At 37.9% G+C, this 19994-nt stretch overlaps 1 non-coding gene across 1 annotated transcript; it reads left to right on the top strand.

The window, feature by feature from the left end:
• The first annotated feature begins 254 nt into the window (after positions 1-254).
• Positions 255-361, top strand: LOC141709554 (small nucleolar RNA R71). The gene has a single exon (XR_012570123.1). It is a non-coding gene; the product is annotated as a small nucleolar RNA R71 (small nucleolar RNA).
• The last annotated feature ends 19633 nt before the right edge of the window (positions 362-19994 follow it).

The following is a 19994-nucleotide window of genomic DNA, read 5'->3' as shown; positions in this document are numbered from 1 at the left end:
TAACCTTCATTGATAGCGCTTGGAGCTGGGCTGCAATAGCGGTGGCTGCATCAACTTCCAGAATACCTGCGACCTTGCCTGACGTCATCCTCTGAGTTGGGTTTTGATGCTCGTTTGCAGCCATTGTCTCTATAAGATTATACGCCTCAGTATAGCTTTTAGCCCATAAGGCTCCTCCAGCTGCTGCATCGAGCATGGGCCGAGATTGGGCCCCCAAACCATTATAAAAACCAGTGATTACCATCCAATCCGGCATTCCATGATGTGGACATTTTCTCAACATTTCCTTGTAGCGTTCCCAAGCCTCGCACATAGATTCTGTAGGTTGCTGCGCAAACTGAGTAAGAGCACTCCTCATAGCAGCAGTTTTGCCATTGGATAAAACTTCACCAGAAACTTTTGCGCAAGATCTTGCCACGTAGTGATGGACCCAGCTGGTTCAGAATGTAACCAGTCTTTAGCCTTATCCCTCAGTGAGAATGGGAAAAGCCTCAACTTGATAGCCTCATCAGTCACGCCATTATACTTAAAAGTGCTGCAGATCTCGACAAAATTCCTTATGTGCATGTTGGGGTCTTCAGTTGCCGCTCCTCCAAAAGAAACAGAATTCTGCACCATCTGAATAGTGCCCGGCTTGATTTCAAAGGTGTTAGCTTGAATAGCCGGATGAAGGATGCTTGACTGAATGTCATCAATTTTAGGCCGAGAAAAATCCATAAGAGCTGGATCAGCTTGAACAATACGATCTCCCATGTTTACTGGTTCTTTCTGCTCAGTTCCTGAATCCGAATCCTCAAAATCTAACTTCTCCGGGGTATCAAGAACTTCGTCTTTCTCCTCAGCTGTATCTAAGGTCCTCTTGCGAGCACGAGAACGAGTTTGCATAAACGCTTGCTAAAGTACCTGAAACACAACCGAAAAGAGTAATTAATTACTACGTCCTAATCACTGAGTCCTAATGACCAATGATGGTAAGTACATAAACTAAACAAATACGCCGAGTCACCGGCAGCGGCGCCAAAAACTTGTTAGGGCGAAAACATGTACTAATATTCATGCAAGTATACGCGTTCGCAAGTAATATAGAATACTTTCTAGTTCGTTCCCTCAGAGACTCAGACTAAGTTATTGTCTAATTAAACTCACTCACCAATGTATGATTACTTCTCAATGTTAAGATAACACTTAAAATTGTTGATTAAATATTAATTATAATTAACTACTTAATTAACCACTTAACTAACACTTCAATTTATCAATAATAAAACACTCATGAGATCACAACTTCATTATTACTTCCTTTTATAGCCATTGTTATTACCTTTAGCATGTGACAATGATGATATTAATCGAATAACACGGAACTGATAAAAGCCAACTTTCATTGTACTAATACCATTCTACCAAACATCCACAATTAAGATAGAAGTTGAATAGTCATCAATTATGTTGAGTTCCTATATGTCTACAGAAATTGACAACACAACGATTTAAGCACAAGTTATTCTTTTTGATTACATAGGGCAAATAAAACTGTTAGAGTTACCCACTAATCATGCACAACGTACATGAACCTATGCTAGCATGGCAAGTTCTAAATCTCAAGATCCACCGTCGCTTCACAAGAGATTAACACCCTATCTTATATGTTCGCGACGCACATAAGACGAATACGCACAACCAATACTAGATATCATGCAATCATCACACACTAAAGTATTAAACAATTAACTAAAGAATTCCATAATAAATCCGTTGCAACCCCATGATCACGATTAGCCCATAATAGAACTTATCGCCATCATGGGTTCATATGAAATCATGATAAACAACACAAGAAAATAATAACTAAACTAATTATATTAAAACAGAGTACGTCACAAGAGTAAATAAGTCAAAGCAAGAAAACTGGCATCCAACGTTACAACGAAACAAGAATCACAAGAATATATGCTTCCTCTTCGTTGCGGTGTGCTAAATCGGTCTTCTTCCTTATCTCCTACGCTTCTTGCGCAAAACACAATCTAAAACATAATCTCCTTTTTTCTTTTTTGTGAAAATGTCTCAAATCTACTTATATAATAGTCCCATAAAACTCAGATTACATAGAAGTTGGAAGCCAAACAGAAGTAGAAGTCTAAAATAATTTATCCTTTTCCCCGACCCTGCGCGGCCGCTCAGCATTTCTGCGCGGGCGCGCAAGGCTGCTGCGCGGCCGCTCAGCATTGCTGCGCGGGCGCGCAGGACCCTACTGGAAAAAATCCAGGTTTGCTCCGTTTCTTCGCCGTAACCTGCCCGTTCTTTTCCTCTCGCAATGGTGAACACATGCCAAGGCTTATTCTTGATGATTCCTCCTCCGAAATGCAACTAATACCCTGAAATGCATAAACACTAGAAAAACGCATCAAATACACAAAATACTTGATTTCAAGACACCAATTTAAGCCATTTTAAGACGTTCTAAGTGGTATAAAATGCCACTTATCACTGATCAGCAGGGTATAGATGCGAACTTGAGTCCAGTTTAGTTCATTTGTATTCGCCAATAATGGCCTTCTTTCTATTCTCGCGGGGTTATATCTTTACAGATATACCCGGGTTATAGATTCATTTAAAATGCTTTAACACTGTTTATATTTTGCGGACTGGTTGAGCAATTTTTGGCTCAGCCGTTTTGTTGTTATTCACCTTATTATTTTTAGTTAAGAAGGAATATGAAACCCATCAGGACTCGAGTGGTAAAGAAGCGGGTCAAGCCTCAGGATCCTCTCATACCCAAGGTGTTGATCCCAATTCAGGAAGAAAGCTTTGAGTTGCCTGAATAGGTGGTGTGTAGATTGTTAGTGTGTGTGTTTGAATAAAAGATGAACTTAGTTAAAATTTGTTAGACAATGGTTTGTAATAAAGAGAGTTCGTGAGACTTTGAATTTGGTTTGTAATAAAAGTAGTTAGTGGTTTTTGTTTTCATACTTCAACCTAAAAAGATCCTGGTTAGTGTTAAAGGGGTTTAGTTTTATTTCTTTATTATTGTTAATCAGATTGTACAGGGTTGGTGATTAGCTAGTAACCCCCAGACTTATACCCCGGGTCTGGAGGGCGTTACAGGTTTGATATCAGAGCTGTAGGTTTGGTCCCTGAAAACAAGAACATTAGGGTTAAGATAAGATAGGGAGATCACATAGGATAGGAATAGTCAAATAGGAAGAATAGTGTTAGGATTTAGGTCAGATTATAATAGGAAAGTATAAATCTTAGGATTGTTTAATGACCTTTATTTTCTTTGGTATATTATCAGATTACATCTTCTGGTTATTCTGCATCTTCTGAGAGGATAGGCACCGGGCCAGCAGCACCAGTTATACCTCCAGTATCTGAGTACATGTTTGATCCATTTGAGTTCTTTGAGCCGATGGTTCCTTTACCAGTTGAGCATCAGTTTATACCGGGGATTGAGCCAGAGTTACCACCACCACTAGTCTTACCTCCTATACCAGTGCATGCCCTAGAGCCGGATGTATTTCAGATAATTCCAGTTGAGGGGATGGGAGAGCATGATGTGGATCTACAGTTAGGATTACCACAGCAGGGTGTAGGTATACCGAGGGTTCCTTCACAAGAGTCAGTAGGTCAGGTTGCACAGCCGTATATGGTACCATACCATAACTATAGGGTTATGAGGGATGATGTGGAGTATTGGAGAGCACAGTGCCGAGAGATTATGCATTTGTTTGACCAGAGAGACAGAGGATCGTTAGCGGCACTACAACCAGATTACTATATGAGACAGCGATTGCAGTCGGTTTTGATGAGTGCCACTTGGGAGCTTGATGATTTCACCCATGAGGGACCCCCTTCTTTCGCAGAGTTCTACAGGATATTCCATTTGGCACAGACTTTGGTCCAGGCACTTAGGGATGAGCTGATGCGTATTCCTCCTGGGTTTTGAGACAGTGACTTCAGAGTACAGATGTATATAGAGGCAGCATAGTATAACATAGTGAGTAGTGTGTATGTGTGTATTAGCAGCTTAACCTGTAGTAGTAGTTTGACATGTAGTGGTAGCATGACTTATAGCCGTGGTGATAACCAGCAGAGCGAGACTTTTTGTATCAAGCATTTACACCTGAGGCTGGTGTCATATATATAAAATGAACTTTTTCAAATTTCTTTTATTTAAATATCAGTCTTTACCGTTTTACAACATTTACCTTTACCTTATTGTTTTACAGCTTTTCATATTTTAAATCATGTCGAAAAAAAGAGAAAAGAACAACCATTTTATTTAACTGCTTACATTTCCATTTTTTTATATTCAGCAATTGTTTTCTTTATTTAAATCATGTTGTTAATACATGATAAATTGTTTTCTCACTTACTGTTAATTGTTTAGTAAACTGTTAAAGAAATATCACTTGTTTTATTATCAGAAGATGGCACCAAAAAGAAAGACTAGGGCTAAGACTTCTAGCAGCAATTCCGAAGGACAAACTAATGAGACCATGAACCAAATGTTCCATCTGATGCAATAACAGATGGTAATGATGCAGCAACAGATGCAGCATCAACAACAACAAATTCAACAACAAATGTTACAACAGCCACCTCGTCCTGAGCCCCAGATACCGCCAGCATTACCTATTGTTACTTTTAAACAGTTTCAATCGGTTAAACCTCCAGAATTTGATGGGTCAGCCGATCCTATTAAAGCCACCACCTGGTTAAAGGAAATAGAGAAAGCGTTTGCACTAGAGAAGATGGGTGAAGATCAGAAGACTGACTTTGCTAGTTATTTATTGAAAGGAGAAGCAAATTATTGGTGGGAATCTAAAAAGGCTTTAGAGGGTAAAGATGTCTTATCCATTTCAAGAAAAAAATATTCACTTATGACGGTGGATGATTTCTGAAGATACACTTGGGTAGATTTCATGCACTCTAAAGATGAAACTCCACACATCATAATTGAGCACATAAAGAAGATAGAAAAATAGGCTGAAGATCATAATTGTGTAAAAAGATTGAGAAGTGATAATGGAACAGAATTCAGGATGTAACATTAAGTGACTTCTGCAAAAACAAAGGCATTGTTCAAGAATTCTCAGTAGCTAGAACACATCAACAAAATGGAGTAGTTGAAAGGAAGAACAAAACATTAGTTGTTGCTAGAACAATGCTGCAAAATGCCAAGTTTCCAACAAATTTCTGGGAAGAGGCTGTAACACTGCATGCTACACTCAAAACAGATATCTCGTTAACAAGGCTCATGGAAAGTCACCTTACTCAATCATGTCTAAGAGAAAGCCTACTGTAAAGCATCTTCATGTGTTTGGAAGCAGGTGTTACATTTTGAAAGACAACTCTGAATATGTGGGAAAATTTGACTCAAAATTTTTTGAAGCAAATTTTCTGGGATATTCATTGGAGAGAACTGCCTATAAACTCTATATGATGGATCAAAAGAAAATTATGGAAAGCACAGATGTGACTTTTGATGATGACAAGTGTCCAGGCTTGGAATGCCTTGATGAAAATTAAGCTGAAGCCCTTGCATTTGAAAACCTCAACATTGATAGTGGTTCTGATGGTGAAGATGAAGTCAATGCACAAGAGATGTTGAATGAAGAGATTACTGAACAGGAAAATCATGAGAACGGAAGCTCATCTCAAACACCTGAATTTGATAGCACAAACTCAGGGGGAGAAAGAGAAGAAGGATCTAGCAGTCATACCAATAATGAAGAAAATGATGAAGGCATAAGTCAGAAAACTTATACAAGGAAGTAGGATAAAAGTCACACTAGAGAAGCAATTATTAGTGATCCTATTGCTGGTGCGAGAACTAGAAGTGGAATTACTAATGAGTGCCTACATGCATGCTTTCTGTCTCAAATAGAACCCAAGAAAACTGAAGAAGCTCTAATGGATCCTGATTGGATATCTGCAATGCAAGAGGAGCTTAATCAGTTTAAAAGAAACAAAGTTTGGGAGTTAGTTCCTGCACCAAAGAATATAAGCATTATTGGAACAAAATGGGTGTTCAGGAACAAGATGGATAAAAATGGTATAGTTACCAGAAACAAGCAGTCATACCAACTCACAAGAAGAAGGAATTGATTATGATGAAACTTTTTCTCCAGTTGCAAGACTTTAAGCAATAAGGATTTTTCTAGCATTTGTTACACATTCAAATTTTAAAGTTATCAAACGGATGTCAAGATTTCCTTCTTAAATGGTGAGTTAGAAGAAGTTTATGTGCAACAGCCACCTGGCTTTGAAGATACAGAATTTCCAAATTTTGTATACAAGTTACTCAAAGATCTATATGGACTAAAGCAGGCACCCAGAGCTTGGTATGATACATTATCAGAATTCCTACTAAAACATGGTTTTACTAGAGGTACTATACAAAAGACTCTCTTCTATAAGAAGCATGGTGATGATATGATTCTAGTTCAGATCTATGTGGATGACAGCATCTTTGGTTCTAAAAATGAAAAGCTTTGCCAAAGATTCTCCAAGCTTATGCAGAGTGAATATAAAATGAGCATGATGGGGGAATTAAGTTACTTTCTTGGACTTCAAGTCAGTCAAAGAAGTGATGGAATCTTCATCAGCCAAACTATGTATGTTAAAGATTTATTGAAATTTTTTGGCATGGTTGAGTGTTCACCTACATCTACACCTATGTCTTCTGCAACAAAGTTGGATGAAGATAGAAAAGTCAAGAGTGTAGATATATCAAGCTATAGAGGAATGATTGGATCATTGCTTTACTTAAATGCAAGTAGACCAGACATCATGTTTGCAACATGTCTATGTGCAAGATTTCAAGCCAATCCAAAAGAATCACATTTGATGGTTGTAAAGAGAATTTTTAGATATTTGAAGGGGACTCCAAACTTGGGATTGTGGTATCCTAAGGGAACTGGTTTTGAAGCTGTTGGCTACACAGATGCAGATTTTGCTGGATGCAGGGTTGACAAAAAGAGTACTAGTGGAAGTTGTCAATTTCTTGGTCAAAGACTTGTATCCTAGTATAGCAAGAAACAATAATTTGTAACAACTTCTGTTAGGAATATGTGTATTAGTTTGATGATAATTTCAACAAAACACTTAAGTAGAAATCTGGTATTTGTAGCCTCAACGGATAAGACCATTCTGGCTATCCGTTGAAGCAGTAGCTTTACTTAGAAATAAGTTTAGTATTGTAGCATATTTCATTCTCTGTACTTAAGTTGTAATTCTTAGATGTTGTGGGAAATTATAAGTCATGTTGACTACTAGTGGATATGCAAATAGGAGGGCTAATTGTAAATATTTCATGCCTTGTAATTTTGTATAAGTGAAGTAGTATCAACTGATATTAAAGGCCTTCAACGGATAAGAAACAAAGCTTCAACGGATGTCTCTAAAGCTTCAACGGATAACATCCATCAACGGATGAGTGCATCAACGGATAAAAGCTTCAACTGCTAATGCTTCAATGGATAAAGCCATCAACGGATAAAAGCTTCAACGGATGCTAAGTTCAATAGCAGTTGATAGTGACAATTCATAAGCTGACAGAGGCACATGGGTTGACAGAGACAAACTGGAATGTGGCAGCCTCTAGGAGGAATCAAGAAAAAGCAGCATTTCCATTCTGGTGCAAACAAGGAAGTATTCAAAGATTCACAGTTAAACCTAAATTGCATTGGATAGAGAAATGAAGAAGAAACATGTGAAGAATCTTTTAATTGTATTCTACAGTTTTGTCTTCACTTGTAAACTTGGTGTTATATAAACCAATAGCAGCTAGTAATTAGATGGTGAATTTTCCAGAGCTGTTTAGAAAAATCCAGAGAGAAAATCTAGTTTGTACTAGGACGCAGCTGTGATCAATTCTTTGATTCACAGATTTTCTGAAATAACACATCTCTGGTGGAACAACATATCCACCAGAAAAGTTTTTAAGTTCTTTGTGTTCTTTACATTTGTGCTTGAATATATATCTATCTGTATTAGCTTAAAGCAATTCACACACATTTGTTCATCAAAACACTTAGTCTTCGAAACTGCTCAAAACTTGAAAAAGTTTTGAGATTAACATTCAACCCCCCTTCTGTAAATCTCATTGTTAGTCCACTGGGAATAACAATTGGTATCAAAGCCAGCTCTTAACATACAAAGAGTTTAAAGATCTATTCTGCTAACATCATGAGTAAGAAGGATATTGGTGTAAAGATTCCAATCCTGGAAAGAGATAACTATCATCACTGGAAAGTGAAGATGCATTTACATCTTCTCTCTCAAGATGAAAGCTACATCAACTGCATTGAAAATGGTCCTCACATCCCTCACAAGGTGGCCACAGCTGCTACTGCAACAGTTGCTGTTGGACAGTCTATTCCCAAGCCAAAAGCAGAATGGACTGTTGAAGATATTGAAAAGGTTCACAAGGACAAGAAAGCCATGAACATTCTGTTTAATGGCCTAGATCAAGATATGTTCGACAATGTCATTAACAGCCAAACTGCTAAGGAAATTTGGGATACTGTGCAACTTATCTGTGAAGGTACTGAGCAAGTCAGAGAAAACAAAATGCAGCTTCTCATTCAACAGTATGAATATTTTCATTTTGAAGAAGGAGAATCATTGAATGATACCTTTAACAGATTTCAGAAACTGTTGAATGGATTGAAGCTGTATGGCAGAGTGTACCAAGTCAAGGACTCCACTTTAAAATTTCTGAGGTCTCTACCAAAGGAATGGAAGCCTATGACTGTTTCTCTAAGAAATTCTCAAGATTATAAGGACTTCACACTTGAAAGATTATATGGAATTTTGAAGACCTATGAACTTGAGATGGAGCAAGATGAGCTGTTGGAAAGGGGAAAAAGAAAAGGTGGATCAGTTGCACTTGTAGCTGACAATGAGAAGATTGAAGCTAGGAATGAAGAAAAGACAATGCCAAGTCTTAAAATTAGCACAAGCAAATCAGAATCAAGCAAGGGAAAGGAGCAAGTAGCTGAGGTTGAAGACAATTCCAGTCAAGATGACTCTGATGATGTTGATGAACATTTGGCTTTTCTGTCCAGGAGGTTTGCCAAGATGAAATTCAAGAAAAATGCAAAATTCACTAAGTCAAACAAGAACATGGTGGACAAATCTAAGTTCAAATGTTATAACTGTAGCATAAGTGGACACTTTGCAAATGAGTGCAGAAAGCCATCCTCTGATAAGAAGAAATTTGAGCAAGTTGATTACAAAAAGAAATATTTCGATTTGCTCAAACAAAAGGAAAGAGCTTTTTTGACTCAAGATGATTGGGCAGCAGATGGAGCCAATGAAGATGATGATATGGAATATGTCAACCTAGCCCTGATGGGTAATTCTGATGAAAATGAAACTAGTTCATCAAGCAACCAGGTAATTACTACTGAAATCTCTCAGCTTTCTAATATTGAATGCAATGAAGCCATAAATGATATGTCCAATGAATTATATCATTTGCGTGTTTCCCTTAAATCACTAGTTAAAGAAAACACAAAAATCAAAGAGAATAATATGTTTTTAAGTGATAGGAATGCTGTGTTAGAGGGTAAGGTAATTGAGCTTGAAAAGATTAAAATCAAATGCTTGACTGTTGAGAGTGAACTAGAAGAATCTGTTAAGAAAGTAGAAATTCTTTCTAAAAAATTAGAACGTGAGCAAGAGGTAATCAAGGCCTGGAAAACATCTAGGGATGTTAGTGCTCAAATTTTCAAGGTTCAGGGAATTGAATCACTCTGTGAGAATGCCTGGAAAAAAACTAAAAAGGAAGTTGAATTAATTGATGGATTGTCAACGGATGTGGAATCAACGGATGATGAAAGTTATCCGTTGAAGGAAGAAAAAGAGCATCCGTTGAAGGCTCATCAATTAAAATAGGCAAGTGATTTTAAAAAGAACAATTTGAAAAATTTCAATAAGAAGTTTGGTTCAACTTCCAAGAACTTTGTCAAGGAAGAAGCTAGCACATCCAAAGATGCCAGTAAGGTGAATATATGACACATGACCTTAGATCAGTTGAAAAATAGGCTTAAGTTGGTTGAGGATAAAAAGGAAAATAAAAGAAAATCTAATAGAAATGGGAAGGTAGGGATTAACAAACACAACAATTACACACCTGATAAGTATGCTCCTAGAAAAAGCTGTGTGCATTGTAAAAGTGTTAATCATCTATCTGATAACTGCAAATCTGTTAAGAATGCTCCCATGCCTTTAACTCCTTCCATGCCTAACATGTCTATGTCACCTCTGCATGCTATGCCTGTTATGTCTCATCAGAATCCTAATGTACATTTTGCAAACATGCCATATGTTAATAACCCTTATTTTACTGCATTCAGTATGCCTCAAATGCCATACATGACTATGTGGAATAATATGTTTGCACAATCTATGCCTTATCAAATTCAACCAAATGTGCTAAATGATTCTGTGACTAATCCTACACTTCAACCAACTGCATCTGAGATCAAGGTTGACCCAAAGTTGCCTAAGTCAAAAGATGCAGGAGGAATGAAGTCTAGAAAAAAGACTAACAAGGCTGGACCCAAGGAAACTTGGGTACCAAAATCAACTTGATTGATTTTGTTGTGTGCAGGGAAAAAGAAGGAATCTATGGTACTTGGACAGTGGTTGTTCAAGGCACATGGCAGGAGATTTCACCCTGCTCACAAAGTTCAAGGAGAGAGCTGGCCCTAGCATAACCTTTGGAGATGACAGCAAAGGGTTCAATATGGGATATGGCTTGATTTCAAAGGAAAATGTCATCATTGATGAAGTTGCATTAGTTGATGGTCTCAAACACAATCTATTGAGCATCAGTCAACTATGTGATAGAGGGAATACTATTTCCTTCAATTCTGAAGCCTGTGTTGTCACAAATAAGAAGGACAACAAAGTGGTTCTAACTGGAGTTAGAAAAGGGAATGTGTACTTGGCTGACTTCAACTCTACAGATGCAGAATCAATTACTTGTCTTTTCAGCAAAGCAAGTCCGGTTGAAAGTTGGCTATGGCACAAGAAGCTGTCCCATTTGAATTTCAAGACAATGAATGATCTAGTCAAAAAGGACTTAGTTAGAGGAATGCCTCTAGTGGAATTCATAAGGGATGGACTGTGTGATGCTTGTCAGAAAGGAAAGCAAAAGAAAGTATCATTCAGTAAGAAGCTTGAATCAGCAATTGATGAACCATTACAACTGCTACACATGGATCTTTTTGGACCAGTCAATGTATTATCAATTTCAAGGAAAAGACATTGTCTAGTGATTGTAGATGATTTCTCAAAGTTTTCATGGAATTATTTTCTTGGATCAAAGGATGAAGCTAGTGAAATCATTATCAATCATATCAAGCAAGTCAACAATCATCCAGATTTCAAAGTAAGGAATATCAGGAATGAAAATGGAACTAAGTTCAAGAATTCAACCATGAAGTTGTTCTGTGAAGAAAATGGGATCATGCATGAGTTCTCAGCTCCAAGGACTCCACAACAGAATGGTGTGGTGGAAAGGAAGAACAGGTCACTAATTGAAGCTGCAAGAACAATGCTTGAAGAGTCAAAACTCCCAACATACTTTTGGGCTGAGGCTGTTAACTGTGCATGTTACACTCAGATTATTTCTCTAATCAATCAAGCAAAAGGTATGACTCCCTATCAATTGTTCAAGAGAAGAAAACCAACCTTAAACTTTCTTCATGTCTTTGGTTGCAAATACTACATTCTAAGGAATCAACCAGATCACAAAGGAAAGTTCGATGCAAATGCTGATGAAGGAATATTTGTTGGTTATTCTGCTGGAAAATCATATAGGGTCTACAATCTAAGAACCAACATTGTCATGGAATCTTTGCATGTTGTGTTTGATGATAAAAAGATTGATGGACTAACAGATGAGGGACATCATAAAGGACTCAAATTTGACAACATTGAGATATATTGTGATGAGAGTGAAGATGAGAATGATGGAGAAGGCACCTCAAAAAGAATTCAAAATATGCCTTTGGACAATGCACAGAATGCTGCATCCGTTGAAAGTCATAATTCAGCTTCCGTTGATAGAAGCAATGCAGCATCCGTTGAAAGACAAAGTGCATCATCCGTTAAAGTTCATACTGAAGCATCCGTTGATCACAGTCTGTCAAACGGATAATCATTTCACTTCATCAAGTAATAGAACTCCCAATTCCTTTCAAAGGATCAGCAACTCAGGGGGAGTTTCAACCAATCAACATTCTATCTCATATCATGACAATACCGAGGTAACCTCATCTAGAGCCAATCTACCACCTCAAAGGAAATGGACCAAGAATCACCCTTTTGAATTGATCATTGGTGATGCTACATCTAAAGTGCAAACTAGAAGGGCTACTCAAGATTAATGTCTATATAGTAGTTTTCTATCACAGGAGGAACCTAAGAGAGTGGAAGAAGCCCTATTGGATCCAGATTGGATTTTAGCAATGCAAGAAGAGCTAAACCAATTTGAGAGGAACAAAGTATGGAAGCTGGTACCCAAGCCAAAGAACAAGAGTTCTATTGACACAAAATGGGTATTCAGAAACAAGATGGATGAAAATGGCATTGTCATAAGGAATAAAGCTAGATTGGTTGCTAAAGGCTATTCTCAACAAGAGGGAATAAATTTTGATGAAACATTTGCTCTTGTTGCCAGACTTGAAGCCATCAGAATCTTTCTAGCCTATGCAGCCCATGCCAATTTCAAAGTCTATCAAATGGATGTCAAGAGTGCATTTCTAAATGGAGCGTCAGAAAATCTTCGTCTTCGATCTCTCTTCGCAACGAATTGGAGGAAGAAGTTTATGTAAGCCAACCTCCTGGATTTGAAGATCCAAATTTTCCAGATCATGTTTATTATCTGTTGAAAGCACTCTATGGACTAAAGCAAGCACCTAGAGCCTGGTATGAGACTTTGTCAAAATTTCTGCTAGATAATTACTTCACAAGAGGTACTATTGACAAAACTCTTTTCTTTAAAAATGTTAATGGCTCTACAATACTTGTTCAAATTTATGTAAATGATATCATATTTGGTTCTACAGATGATAAGCTTTGTAAAAAGTTTGCTAAGTTAATGCAAAGTAAATATGAAATGAGCATGATGGGAGAGCTAACTTATTTTCTTGGTTTACAAGTTACACAAGTTAGTGGTGGAATTTTCATTAGTCAAACTAAATATATTTATGATCTTTTAAAGAAGTTTGACTTAATCGATTGTTCATCTGCAAAAACTCCCATGACCACTGCCACCAAACTTGAATTAAACAAGGCTGAAAAGTCTGTGGATATTACAAGTTATAGAGGAATGGTTGGCTCACTTTTATATTTAACTGCTAGTAGACCTGATATAATGTTTTCTACATGTCTCTGTGCTAGATTTCAAGCTGACCCTAAAGAATCTCACTTAGTGGCTTTTAACAGAATTTTCAGATATCTCAAAGGGACTCCAAATCTAGGAATTTGGTACCCTAGAGAGTCTGGTTTTGATCTAATTGGCTACTCAGATGTAGATTATGCAGGTTGCAAAATAGACAGGAAAAGTACAACTGACACCTGTCAATTTCTAGGGAATAAGCTTGTGTCATGGTTCAGCAAGAAGCAAAATTCTATTTCTACATCAACAGCTGAAGCTGAGTACATTGCTGCTGGTAGTTGCTGTGCACAGATACTGTGGATGAGGAATCAAATATATGACTATGGGCTAACTGTTGATAAAATTCCTATATTCTGTGACAATACAAGTGCCATTTCCATTACTAAAAATCCAGTGCAGCACTCAAGAACCAAACACATTGACATCAAGTACCACTTCATAAGGGAACATGTGATGAAAGGTACAGTGGAACTTCATTTTGTTCCAAGTGAAAAGCAGATTGCAGATATATTTACCAAGCCACTTGATGAATCAACATTCACAAGATTAGTAAGTGAGCTAGGTATGCTTAATTATTCATAAATTCATGTCCTCATTATAATCTGTTTAGTAGCCTGAAATAAATTTGTTGCAAGAACAAAGTTGGCTTTAAGTAAATTCTATTCTATCAATGGATATTCCCTATCCGTTGAAAGCCAAAATCGTTATATCAACGGATGATCATTATCCATTGAAAGACAAATACATTTCTGGTAATTTTATCCTTCAACGGATAAAACTGTGTTAATCTTCAACGGATAACTATTTACCTCATCCGTTGAAGTGTCACATCAGCTGCTTTAAGTGAGTCACAGCCGTTGATTCTTTTACTTAACAGTCGATATATATACAATTGTATGTATTTGTATTAAAGGCAGTTTTAAGAATTTCTACCGTTTTTTTATGCTCAAACGGCTGTAATTTTCTTAAAAGAACTATTTAATTCAAGAAAGTATAAAAGCCCCCTTGAATATTTTCACTTTACGCTTTCTTACTATTTTTCAAAAGCTTTTATTCTCTTTCCCTCCCAAAATTCTCAATCTTTCTCTGCAACCTCTACTCACAACAATGGCACCAGTAGTCAAGATTATGTCCCAGTCTAGATTTGTTTATGAAAAGAACAATTTTGTAGCCTTGGTGGAAAAGAATGAAGCCCACTCAGATTATCACAAGATGATGGACTTCATCAAAAACTGCAAACTAAGCTATGCAATGCTGGAAGCCCCAACTATCTACTATGAGGTAATTGAGGAAATTTGGACAACAGCAGAGTTCAACTCCACAGACATGACCATTGTTTTCTGTCTCAAAGGTAAGGATTACTGTATTAACTGTGATAATATACAGTCTTGCTTTAAGCTACCTGAGAATAATGCCATGACACCACACACTGATAATGATGTATCTGATATGTTAGATTCCATAGGCTATTCTTTTGATTCTGCTAGCTTAGGGAGCATTAGAAGAAAGGGCCTTAGGAAAGAATGGAGTTTTCTTGGAGATGCCTTTATCAAGGTTTTCTCTGGGAAGATTAGCAATTTTGATGCCATAACTTCATCTCTTGTTAATATGCTATATATGCTAGTTTCTGATAGGTACTTTAATTTTAGCAACTATGTCATGCTAGAATTAGGTTCCAGATTAGGTAACAAAGCTAATAGACCTCATAACATCTACTATGCTAGATTCTTTATGCTATTGGCTAACCATGTTGTTGAAGGTTTGGTCATAACTAATGAGAGCAATAAACTCAAATGCTGGGCACAAGAGAAAAGGGTCCTTGCAGACCTTTTGAGAATCAACCTCAACAGCCAGGTGCCATTGGTATATTTACCAATAATGAATGCACCTCAGGTAAGTGAGGTGAATACTTCTGCAACTCCTACTTCTTCCAACCTTATTGTTTCTTTGCCTTCTAGTGTGGCAATGGAATCTGTGTCTTTGTCCCAACAGATTCCTACCAAAGCCATCAAAACTAAAATTCCAAAACACAAGTCAAAGAAAACCATCTCTGTTGTTTCTCAAAAGACAACAGTTGTAACAACTACCATAAACCCTGAAGGGAGTGAATAGGGTGTGAGTGGTGAGGGGAGGGGTGAACATCAAGAAACCCCCCAGGATAAGGTGGGAGAGGTGAGTGGTACCCGAGCCAGCCAAGCCACAGTCTCTCAAAAGACTGTGGTGGTTCAAAAGGATTCAAACACATCCCTAGTTGCATCCTCCCAAAAGGATGCAGCTATTGAAAATAGTCCCCAACCAGGGACACAGAACAAAAGAGGGAGAGACACTGAAGCCACACATTCACCTATCAAAGTCTTTTCAAGAAGAAAGAAGGCTAAAACCCTAGTTTCAACACAGGGGCACACACTGCACAGATACATCCACCTGTATCTTTGCCTTCTCAAATTCAGCTTGATGTGGCTCCAGCAAATGTGGAGTCACAGCCCCATTCTCTCATAATAGACACACATCAATCACCAAATTCTCCATCACCATCTCTGGATGTGGATATGATATTCACATCAATTCTTGATTCTCCCTCTTTAAAACTCAGGGAGGAGCCCCACTCAAATCCTGGTGATCATCATCTTTTAGATGATTTGTTGGATCATCAGCCAATTCTTTCAGACTTAGTTGAAGAATCTGTGTAACCTCACTTAAAATTAATACACACAGATTCAACAATTATGTCACTTTCAATATCTACTTCTTTTCCTTCTTCAATGGATATTTCTCATCCGTTGACAAGTGGTTGTTCTTCGACGGATAAGCTTAACAGCAATTATCCGTTGATACCATTAGTTCCTACTTCAACGGATATTCCCTATCCGTTGATAGTCTCTATACATATATCTGAATCAATTCCAAGTGTAGAAGACATGGTTACTGTACAATCACTTCTAGGATTGAGGGAAGGGAGTGATAATTTGAGTGAGAGGCTGGGTTGCTCCCAGGCAAAAGGAGAGGTTGAGAGTCAAAATATGCATGCTATTTCTTCCAGCATGGCAAAAGTGAGTGAGAGGAGTGCCACCTTAGTAGGTGAGGGTGAGGGTGTGAGGGTGTGTGTGAGCCATGGGGAGCCCCTGATGCAAGAATATAGAGAAAATGAGAGAAAAGCAGGTACATAAGCTATAAGGGTGGATCCAGCCATTGCTAGTGAGTCAATGATTGTGGATGATGCTGAAAAGGGAAGATAATTTTAGCAACATTACAAAGCTGTAATTGATAACATTTCCTTGGATGTTGACACTTTTACTCATCCTGTTTCAGCCTATCAACTGTTGGCTGCTCAGGGCAATGTGGAGGAAGAGCAGACTTTGAACATAGTGCACACTTCAGAATCTCTTCAAAGAGATAAAGCTGCTGTTAATAGGATGCCTTCTCAAGCCGGTGAGCCATCTGAAGAATTTGAAGTAAATTCTCATGACGATGACTCTGTTTCTTTGGATGGAAGCATGAACTTAGGGGGAGATGAAGGCCCAAGTTCTGTTCCAAATTTACCTGAATGGGCATGGACAAAAAAATCTACACCAGGACAGTTTGGTGTTGCTTTGGTCAAGCAGGTCATGGCTATTCAAAAGACCCTTCAGGAAACTTCAGATGCTGGTACCAAGGCTATTCTTCAAGCTCATCTAGACTCTCTGCATCTCCTGCAGTTGCAGCACATCAGACAGAATTTGAGTGTGGATGAACTCAAAAAGGATATTGCTGACTTGAAATCCTACAATTCTGAGAAGTTGGATTCAGTCATGCCTTATGGTACAATGCAAGATTTGTTGCTGAGACTGAGGAGAGAATCTGATGCTAACAAGAGGCTGACCAAGTTGGAAGATAGAGTTCAAGTCATTGAAAACTCTGTGGTCACCATTCTTCAAAATCAACAATCTCAGACAAGTCTACTATTGCAGCTGGCAAAAGCACAAGGCTTGACCCTATCCTTGATGATAACAAAAAGGGGGAGAATAAAAGGGAAGGGGAAGGAGAGCCATCAATAAAAGTTCAAATATCTAAAGTGCTAGTTCCTGCCATCACCACTTCTCCAACACCTTAAATCAAAGGAAAGCTTGATGGAATTGATCTAATCCAGATAGCAGCAGCTGAGATGAAAGTCAAAGAGCAAAGGAGGAGAATTGATGAAAGGATGCAACAAGTGTTTGGCTCTACAACCTCAAAATCACAATCTGTGAAGCATAGCACAAAGGTGGAGCCAATCATTATGGAGCTCAAGCTAGTAAGGAGGAATAAGGGTGGAGAGACTTCTTCAAAGAATCTGAAACCTATGGTTCTCAAGCCCAACAACAGATCCAACAAGGACTCTACAAAGAACCCCCTAAGCCTTGCTCAGTTAAAAGGAGTGGATTTTCCTCTTCCAAAGCCTGATGAAGACAAGGTTTTAGGTGGTAATATCATAATGCACAAGGAGACCAAGGATGTGGTTGAAAGAATGAACATGGCTATTATCTTCAGAGAGGGAAAGAATATCTGTGTGATACAAGGACATCCCAAATTCTCAATAGCCAAAAGGGAAGAAACCAGAAGGTTGAAGGAAGAAGCTGAAAAGCTAAAGGCTGACAAAAGAGCACAAGCAAAGCTTGAAAAATAGCTAAAGTTAAGTCAAGCTGAAGAAAAGAAAGAAATTGAAGACAAGGGTGAAGATGTAGGTATGGGGGACATGTTTAGTGATGATATGGAAGAAAGAAGTGAGGAAAGAAAGGAATGGCAGAAAGGGAATAGAAAGAAGGTCAATGCAAAAAGGAAGATTGTAGATGAAACTGAAGAAACCCAATCAAAATCCAAACCACTACCTTCTATTCCTGAACCCATTGTGCCTGATCACTTCATAAACATCCATGGTGAAACAATCACTCCTAAGGAGGAACCAATTGATTGGGACACCATCAAATTGCCCACCTTCTTAACCACTTCTCCACTATCAAAGAAACAGAAAAGAAAAATCAAATCAACACCTCCCCTAACCTCAATAAAATTCACTTAGAAACTCAAGACTAAGCCACAAGCCTCAAAGGATGATTATGTTCACATTTGTGACATAAAGGAATTTACAGACATTGAACTCTATCTGGATGAGCTGGAGGAAGTAAGGGGAATAGATGCCTACAGACAGCTTCCAGAAAGACTAGTGTTCAAATATAAAGGAAGTGGGGAAAGGACTTGGCCTCTTTACAGAATTCTGGATGAAGGCTATTCTACCTTGATTAGAGTCTACTCGGCTATCAAAAGGGATTCTGGCTTTACCAGAACTGCCAAAACTGAGATTCTCAACAAGATTTCCAGCATAAGGAAAACTTGGTGGGAGTCCAATGCCTTGTGTAGAACATTACTCATCCCAGAGTATGGAGTTACAGTTCATAAATCACCTCATTGGTTAATGGAGTTCAGAGACAATAAAGGAGTCAGAAGATTTTTCAGACTTGAAGATCAGCTCAAGATTGTCATTAATGAAACTCTCAAGGATATGCAATCTAAGTTGGACATCAATGAAGAAGATGAAGCTGAATTCTACAGACAACTCCAACTCCAACTAGAGGAGAATGACAGGAGGCTAGGGAAGAAAACAAGGGATCAAAGGAAAAGGAATTAATCTGCTCAGGTTAAAGGAGCACCCTTGGAAACAATGTAATTCTTCAATTCTATCTCAGTATATACACTTTTGCAGCACTTTTGAATTTCTACTTTATTTCAGTTCATATGTTTATTAAGTGTTTTGTTATCATCAAGTTAAACCCAAATTTATGCCTACAGTTCTAGTAGACATTAACACGGGAGATTGTTAGGAATATGTGTATTAGTTTGATGATAAGTTCAACAAAACACTTAAGTAGAAATCTGGTGTTTGTAGCCTCAATGGATAAGACCATTCTGGCTATCCGTGGAAGGAGTAGCTTTACTTAGAAATAAGTTTAGTATTGTAGCGCATTTCATTCTCTATACTTAAGTTGTAATTCTTAGATGTTGTGGGAAATTATAAGTCATGTTGACTACTAGTGGATATGTAAATAGGAGGGCTAATTATAAATATTTCATGCCTTGTTATTTTGTATAAGTGAAATAGTATTAACTGATATTAAAGGCCTTCAACGGATGAGAAACAAAGCTTCAATGGATGTCTCTAAAGCTTCAACGGATAACATCCATCAATGGATGAGTGCATCAACGGATAAAAGCTTCAACTGCTAATGCTTCAACGGATAAAGCCATCAACGGATAAAAGCTTCAACGGATGCTAAGTTCAATAGCAGTTGATAGTGATAATTCATAAGCTGACAGAGGCACATGGGTTAACAGAGACAAACTGGAATGTGGCAGCCTCTAGGAGGAATCAAGAAAAAGCAGCATTTCCATTCTGGTGCAAACAAGGAAGTATTCAAAGATTCACAGCTAAACCTAAATTGCATTGGATAGAGAAATGAAGAAGAAACATGTGAAGAATCTTTTAATTATATTCTACAGTTTTGTCTTCACTTGTAAACTTGGTGTTATATAAATCAGGTAGCAGCTAGTAATTAGATGGTGA

This window comes from Apium graveolens, chromosome 2 (assembly GCF_009905375.1).
Source record: "Apium graveolens cultivar Ventura chromosome 2, ASM990537v1, whole genome shotgun sequence".
In the NCBI taxonomy this organism is placed as follows: domain Eukaryota; kingdom Viridiplantae; phylum Streptophyta; class Magnoliopsida; order Apiales; family Apiaceae; genus Apium; species Apium graveolens.
This window is presented reverse-complemented; position numbering and strand designations above follow the sequence as displayed.